Source organism: Carcharodon carcharias, chromosome 2 (assembly GCF_017639515.1).
Source record: "Carcharodon carcharias isolate sCarCar2 chromosome 2, sCarCar2.pri, whole genome shotgun sequence".
Lineage (NCBI taxonomy): Eukaryota > Metazoa > Chordata > Chondrichthyes > Lamniformes > Lamnidae > Carcharodon > Carcharodon carcharias.
Genome location: NC_054468.1, coordinates 225,458,397 through 225,467,012, shown reverse-complemented (window position 1 = coordinate 225,467,012; position 8,616 = coordinate 225,458,397).

Here is an 8,616-nt window from a genome sequence, read left to right as displayed (position 1 = left end):
TTGTTTTGTATCAAAATTGGAAGACATTAGAGTATAAGGAGCAGTGCCGTGAGAACTCAAGAACAGTTACTGGGGAGCTCCACCACCCTGACTTTGCCGTGAAGGTGAAATCTTTTCCATGGTCATTCCAAATTACTGCACAACAGTCTGGAAACTCCTGAATCTAGCTGATCGCCATGGTAATCTGCCTGGTGTGTGAGGCTGAACCAGTTGCTCCAGTTTTATTCATCACCCACGCCAACTAGTATCATTGCTTCCTAGTGTGTGCAAATGTGGTTAAGTCAGTACTTTTATACGCTCGAGGATTAGACGTAAGACTAAGGCACTGAACCCCTTTCAAACATGTCAGTCCGATGCACTCAGCAGATTTCATATTTATATTGTGCTCTTCCCTTTTTTCTCTTCCAAGCCTTACACTTTCTGTTGTTCATTTTGATTTTTTACTCGGCACTCCACTTTGCCTGTTATCAACCTTTTCTACGCTTCATCTCCCACTCTCCCCCATCTTGTTTTACCTTTAACTCACTCTGATTCCCTAACTCCATGCTGATCCATGGTGGCTCAGTGGGTAGTACTCTCCACCTCCTGAGGCAGACAGGCAGTTTCAAGCCCTGTTTCATACACTTAAGCGCAGCAATCGCAGCTGCTACTCCAGTGCAGCAGTGTTGGAGGTGCTGTCCTTTTGGATGAGATGTTAAAATGAGGCCCTACCTGCTTCTCAGGTAGAATGTAAAATATCCCATGGCACAACTCAAAAGAAAAGCAGATTGAATACATTCTAAAGTTCCGGGCCAGATTGGGTACATTGCGGAGTTTTGTTCCCGATGATAAATTTAGAGTCCTGGGCCATATTAAATACATTCTAGAGTCTTGGACTAGATCTAGTACATTCTAGAGTCCTGGATCAGATTGAGCATATTCCAGTGTTGAAGCCATTTTTTGGATGTAAACCAAAGTGCTGTTTGCCCTCTTGGCTAGACGTGAAAGACCTCTTGGCATTATTTTGATTAAGAGCAAGGGAGTTCTCCCTACTATTTATCCCTCAACGCTAAAACAGATTATCTGGTCATTCACACGTTGTTATTTGTGAGATTTTGCTGTGTAGATTTTCTGCCCTGTTTTCTCCATTGCAAAACCTGCAGGCTTTCCTGACCACATTATCATGAACAGGTCAATGGGTGACATCTCATCAGATCTTTGAGGGTCTCTTCTAACAACAACTTGCATTTATATAGCACCTTTAACATAACAAAATGTTCCAAGGTACTTCACAACACAGTTAACAGTTCAGAAGTAATTTGTTAGCTGTGAAGCACTTTGAAATGTCCTGCTATGTTCTTCTTATCTAATATAACCTCATTTTGGAACAATTACCTGCAATTTTGTAATATATCCATTACTTAGTTTGCTGAGCTATTTTCCAGGAAGTAGAGTATGTTAAGGGTTTTTTAGACCCCATTAGAGTTGCCAAATTTCCAGGATTGTCCTGGAGTCTCTAAGTAACAATGGTTAATCTCTTGGACAACTCTGGAGAAAAATCATTGCAGCATTAAAAAGTTTATTTCCAATTTTATTCAAATACTTTTATTTATTAGTTCTAAAAATAGGGGGGTGAAATAGTATGTTTGACGAGCAGTTGATTTATCCAGTTGAGTAATGGAGACTGTTGGCTTTTCAATTGTCAAGGGACACACTGTGCTGCGAGGGTGGAAATGTTACATGGTCAATGGTAGCAGTGTGGGGCTGGATAATTGAAGGGGATAGGTCACTCAATGAAATCTCCAGGAATCCGTCCAGCCAGAGTTGGCAACCCTGCCCAAAGCCCCTGGGGCTTGACCTAACTCCTAAACCCCAGATCATTGGGCTCCACCTCAAATAGGTTGGAGAACCTACAAAGGCAACATTTACAGGTGGATTAAATTCTATGTTTTTGAATGTTGATCATTTCATTTATACAAAACCTCCCATGGCTCCGACACACTCCAATTTTTTTGCTATTCCAAACTCGGAGCGAAAAGAAAAGCTGTCAATTGTGTGTCAGCTGTGAGTCAGCGTGTAACACTTTTGCCTCTGAGTCAGACGGTTGTGAGTTCAAGTCCCATTCCAGGGTCCTGAGCAAAGAAATCTAAGTATAGCACTGAGGGAGTGCTAGACTGTCAGAGGTTCAGCTGAGACATTAAACCGAGGCCCCGTCTCCCCCTTAGGCGGATGTACACTATTTCAAAGAGCATCGGAGTTATCTCTGGTGTTTTGTATTTATGCCTCAACCAATATCACAAAGAAACAATTGATTTGGTCAATATCACATTGCTATTTGTGGGATCTTGCTGTGTACAAATCAGCTGTTGCATTACCTATCATAGGATGGTTACAACATAGGAGACCATTAGGTCCATCATATCTATCCTGGCTCTCCGCAAGACCAACTCAGCTAGTCCCTTTCCGCTGCCATTTCTCCATAGCTCTGCAAGTACCTTTTCCTCTTCAGATAATTATCAGATTCTATTTTGAAAGCCACATTTGACTCTGTGTTCCACACTGTCAGGCAGTGCATTCCAGATCCCAACCTGATGCTGTATGATTTTTGTTTTCATTTCCCAGAAGGAAAAAACAGTTTGGACTGGTACTCTTATTTCCCAGTTTTTATTGGGTTTTTTTGTCCTTTAGTTCCATGTCTTCTGGTTCTTGACCACCCTCTCCCCCACCAATGGGGACAGTTTCTCCCTATCTACCCTGTCCAGACCCCTCATGATTTTGAACACCTCCATCAAATCTGCTCTCAACCTTCTACTCTCCAAGGAGAACAGCCCCAGCTTTTTTGATCTAGCTGATATCTCTCATTCCTGGAACCATCCTTGTAAATCTCTTCTGCATCCTCTCTAGTGCCTTTACATCCTTTATAAGTTGTGGCAGGCAGGATTGGACATGATACTCTAGTTGAGGCCAAACCAGTTTATTCTTTTTATAAAAGTTCATCATAAATTCCTTGTTTTTTTATCCTCTGCTTCGATTTGTAAAGTCCAGGATCCCATGTGCCTTTTTAACCACTTTCTCAAATTGCCTTGCCATCTTCAACAACTTGAGCATTTATACCCCCTCTGCTCCCGTTCTGATTATTTGAGGGGGCTGCTCTTCAACTTTTGTTTGCACTTCAGCCCCACACTCCTGATCTCTGGTGCAGAGAGGGGCCGGCAGATCGGAAGACCTCCTCGTTGGCCTGCTCCTGGCTCACTTAGCAATTAACAGACCCAGATAACGGGTGGTTGAGGGGGTCATTTGACCTGACTGTCTGCTCCTCTTCTGTGGTTATACCCACTCCAGTGTGTCCTTGGAGACGGAGCACACGGTGTTTAGCGGTACACTCGAGGCCTTCCACAACTGGTGGGCACCATGTTTTGTTATAGTGGCCCTTTAAGGGGCTGTTCATTTCTTTATTAATTAATTAGTTTTATTTCACTGTTGTACTCGAGAGTATAAAAAAGAGTAATTTGTTAATTTGATTATTGTACTTGCAAAAAAATATACCCCCTCAGCTCCCACACCTCTTTTAGAATTGTGACCTTTATTTTACTGTGCCTCACCTTGTTCTTCCTAACAAAATGTATCACGTCACAATTCTCTGCATTGAATTTCATCTGCCACATGTCTGCCCATTCCACCAGCCTGTCTACATCCTCTTGAAGCCTATTTATATCCTCCTCATACTTCACAAAACACCCAAGTTTTATGTCAGCTGCAAATGTTGAAATTGTGCCCTTGTACAACCAAATCTAGGTCATTAATATATATCAAGAACAGCAGCAGTCCTAACACCGACCCCTGGGGCATCCTAATATATACCTCCTTCTGGTCTGGAAAACAACCGTGCACCACTACTTTCTGGTTCTTCTCCCTCAGCTAATTTCATATCTATGTTGCAATTTTCCCTTTTATTCCCTTAACTTTGCTGACAAGCCTATTATGTTGCACTTTATCAAATGCCTTTTGGAAGTCCATGTACACTACTTTGTTTTTTTGATTTGTTCGTGGGATGCGGGTGTCACTGGCTAGACCAGCATTTATTGCCCATCCCTTATTGCTCTTCTTTAGAGGGCATGTAAGAGTCAACCACATTGTTGTGGGTCTGGAGTCACATGTAGGCCAGACCAGGTAAGGATGGCATATTTCCTTCCCTAAAAGGCATCAGTGAACTAGATGGGTTTTTACAACAATCGGCAATGGTTTCATGGTCATCATCAAACTTTTAATTACAGATTTTTATTGAATTCAAATTCCACCATCTGCTATGGTGGGATTCACACCCAGGTCCCCAGAGCATTACCCTGAGTTTCTGGATTACCAGTGCAGTGACAATACCACTATGCCACCACTTCCCCTTGAGGCCAACTATGGCATCAGCGATGGAGTTCAGCCCCCACAGCCAGTGCAGGAACGACGTCCAGAACTAAGGTCTCCGTGGCAGCCGCATTAACCTCATCAACCCTCTCTGCTACTAAATTGAAAAACTTAATTAAGTTAGTTAAACACAATTTGCCCTTAATAAATCTGTGCTGGCTTTCTTTAATTAATCCACATTTGTCCAAGTAACTGTTAATTTTGTCCCGAATTATCACTTTCAGAAGTTTCCCCACGACTGACGTTAAACTGACTGGCCTGTAGTTGCTGGACTTATCCTTATGTGTTTTTTGAGTAAGGGTGTAATATTTGCAATTCTCCAGTCCTTTTGGCACTGTCCATGATTTTGAGGAGAATTGAAAGGTTATGTTCAGGGCCTCTGTAATTTCTACCGTTACTTCCCTCAGCATCCTGAGATGCATCCCATTCAGTCCTGGTGACTTAGCAAATATAAGTACAGCCAGCCTATCCAATACCAATCACATCTGGCTCAGATGTGTGGAATTCTAGAACCTTGGACATACAAACTAGCTCAACAAAACTTTTGTTCAAGCCTAAAGAGAAAAACTTTCTCCTTGATGCATAATTTTAGTGATAGTATAGTTGCAAATAGCATTGGTCTCTTTTAACATTCACTTTCAAAATGTTTTAACCTCAAGTACTACTCTCAATACTTGTTCTTCTTGCTCTCCTTTTTGACTCAGCACTCTCCCATTGTAAATGTGTAAACTTACATGTGGTAATTAACTCTAATTATCCCAGTGCATAACAAGAGGATTTCAGCTTTCTTGATATGTCATAGTTTACATAGATCTCTTTATTTTTCTCTCTCTCCCTTCTCTTCCTGGAGGGGAGTTAGCCTTCAAGCTCTTCCTCCTCCCATACATATAACAATACTCCATAAGTACTGAATCTTGCTATTGTTGTTGTAAATGCTGTGATCATGATCATTTATTACATGTAAATTGTATGGAGATAAATAAAAATATAATAAATACCTCATTATCTGTCCTCTGGCACCACCTCATTATCTACAATACACTTCATAAAAAAGTACTTCATTGGGAGTAAAGCACTTTCGTACGTTCTGTGGTTGTGAAAGGCACCGTATAAATGCAAGTCTTTCTGTCTGACATAAAATTGGGGGTTGGTTAGCTCATTGGCTGGATGGCACCAACAACGCGGGTTCAATTCCTGTCCAGCTGAGGTCATCCATGCCTTCTCAACCTCGCCCCCTCACCTGAGGTTTGGGTGACCCACATGTTAAACTCACCATCAGTTGTCTCTCTCTGATGAGAGAGCAGCCTATGGTCCTCTAGAACTGCGTGACTTGCAGTTTCAGTTCAAAAGCGAAATACTGCGGATGCTGGAAATCTGAACTAAAAACAGGAAATGCTGGTAAAACTCAGCAGGTCTGACAGCATCTGTGGAGAGAGAAACAGAGTTAACGTTTTGAGTCCATATGACTTCTTCAGAGCTAAAGAGAAGTAGAAATGTGATGTGATGGATTTTGAAGAGGAGGTGGAGCAGATGGAAGGAGATAGAAGGTCTGGGATAAGTGAAAGCTAAAGAGAGATTGACAAAGATGTCATGGATACAAAAGAAATGGAGTGTTAATGATAGTGGTAAATGATAGTGCTGATAGTGGCATAAAGATAAGATGGCAGAGGGTATTAATAGGAGAACAAGGGTCAGTGCCCTGTGAAAGCACAACAAAGAAACAAGAGATAGATGGCCCTGCGGAGAAAGTGGGGGGGGGCGGATTTTAAAAAAAGTAAATAAAAGAACAAAACAAAACAAAAAATAAATAAAAATTGGAGGAGAGAGTTCATGGTCTGAACTGGTTGAACTCAATGTTAAAAAAACAAAAAAAAACAAAAAAACTGCGGATGCTGGAAATCCAAAACATAAACAGAATTACCTGGAAAAACTCAGCAGGTCTGGCAGCATCGGCGGAGAAGAAAAGAGTTGACGTTTCGAGTCCTCATGACCCTTCGACAGAACTTGAGTTCGAGTCCAAGAAAGAGTTGAAATATAAGCTGGTTTAAGGTGTGTGTGGGGGGTGGGGGGGGGTGGCGGTGGAGGCAGAGAGAGAGAAGTGGAGGGGGTTGGTATGGTTGTAGGCACAAACAAGCAGTGATAGAAGCAGATCATCAAAAGATGTCACCAACAATAGAACAAAAGAACACATAGGTGTTAAAGTTGGTGATATTATCTAAACGAATGTGCTAATTAAGAATGGATGGTAGGGCCTACCATCCATTCTTAATTAGCACATTCGTTTAGATAATATCACCAACTTTAACACCTATGTGTTCTTTTGTTCTATTGTTGGTGACATCTTTTGATGAACTCAATCTTAAGTCCAGAAGGCTGTAAAGTGCCTAATCGGAAGATGAGGTGTTGTTCCTCCAGTTTGTGTTGGGCTTCACTGGAACATTGCAGCAGGCCAAGGACGGACATGTGGGTGTGAGAGCAAAATGGCGGGTTGAAGTGGCAAATGACAGGAAGGTCTGGGTCATGCTTGTGGACTGAGCAAAGCTGTTCCACAAAGTGGTCACGCAATCTGCATATAGTCTCCCCACTGTAGAGGAGACCACATTGGGAGCAGCGAATGCAGTAGACCAGATTGAAGGAGGTGCAAGTGAAGTGCTGCTTCACCTGAAAGGAGTGTTTGGGCCTTGGGCATGGAGGAGGGGGAGGTAAAGGGCAGGTGTTGCACCTTCTGCAATTGCAAAACAGTGCTTCTGACTTGTCTTCCTTTTTCCTTAACCGAGGGGTCCCCCCAACTAGTTGACAGGGCTCTCAACCGTGTCTGGCCTATCTCCCACACCTCTGCCCTCACCCCTTCCCCTCTCTCCCAGAACCATGATAGAGTTCCTCTTGTCTTCACTTTTCACCCCCCCTAGCCTCTGCATTCAGAGGATCATCCTCCGCCATTTCTGCCAACTCCAGCATGATGTAACTACCAAACCCATCTTCCCATCACCCCATCTGTCAGCATTCTGTAGGGACCGTTCCCTCCGTTCCTGGAGCCCTCCTCCATTACCCCAACTCCTCATTCCCTTCCCATGCAACCACATAAGATGCAACACTTGCCCCTTTACCTCCCCCCCCCACCCCCCCACCCCGTCCAAGGCCCCAAACACTCCTTCAGTGCTTCACTTGCGCCTCCTTCAATTTGGTCTGCTGTATTCACTGCTCCCAATGCGGCCTCTTCTACACTGGGGAGACTGAACACAGACTGGGTGACCACTTTACGGAACACCTTCGCTCAGTCCGCAAGCGTGACCCAGACCTCCCTGTCGCTTGCCATTTCAACACCCCACCCTGCTCTCATGCCCACTTGCCCATCCTTGGCCTGCTGCATTGTTCCAGTGAAGCCCAATGCAAACTGGAGGAACAGCACCTCATCTTCCCACTAGGCACTTTACAGCCTTCCGGACTCAGCATTGAGTTCAACAGCTTCAGACCATGAACTCTCTCCTCCACCTTGACCCCCCCCCCCTCCCCTTTTTAATCCAATATTTATTTACGTTTTATTCTTTTATTTATTTGCTCATTTTTAAAATCACTTCTCCCCACCCCTACCCCCACCTCCTTTCCCCACAGGGCCATCTGTCTCTTGTTTCTATGCTGTGCCCTCTGCTATTTTCCCGTTGTGCCACTATCAGCACCTTCTTTAGTCTTTATCACCACCATTGACACTCGCTTAGACTTATGTCCTTGACATCGCTGTCAATCTCTCCTTAGCCCCCACCAATCCCTGACTTTCTTTCTTGCTCCACCCCCTCCTTAAACAGTATAAAGTCCATCATATTTCTATTTCCCTTTAGCTCTGAAACATTAACTCTGTTTCTCTCTCTCCCCAAAAGATGCTGTCAGATCTGTTGAGTTCCAACAGCATTTTCAGTTTTCCTTTCTGTCTGACTCTTTGCTCGGCGGAAATTGCCGATCCTTCGAGAACTTTCTCCGAAAATTGCCGATCCTTCGCGGACTCTCCCTCCGGAAGTAGCTGAACCGACGCGCTCTCCGGAAGTTGCCGAACAGTCCCTCCCCTCCCCTCCCCCTCTCCCTCTCCGGAAGTTGCCGATCTTTGGCTCTCCCTTCGAAAATTGCCGATCCTTGCACTCCCTCCGGAAGTTGCCGAACCTTTGCACTCCCTCCGGAAGTTGCCGAACCTTTGCACTCCCTCCGGAAGTTGCCGATTCATGCACTCCC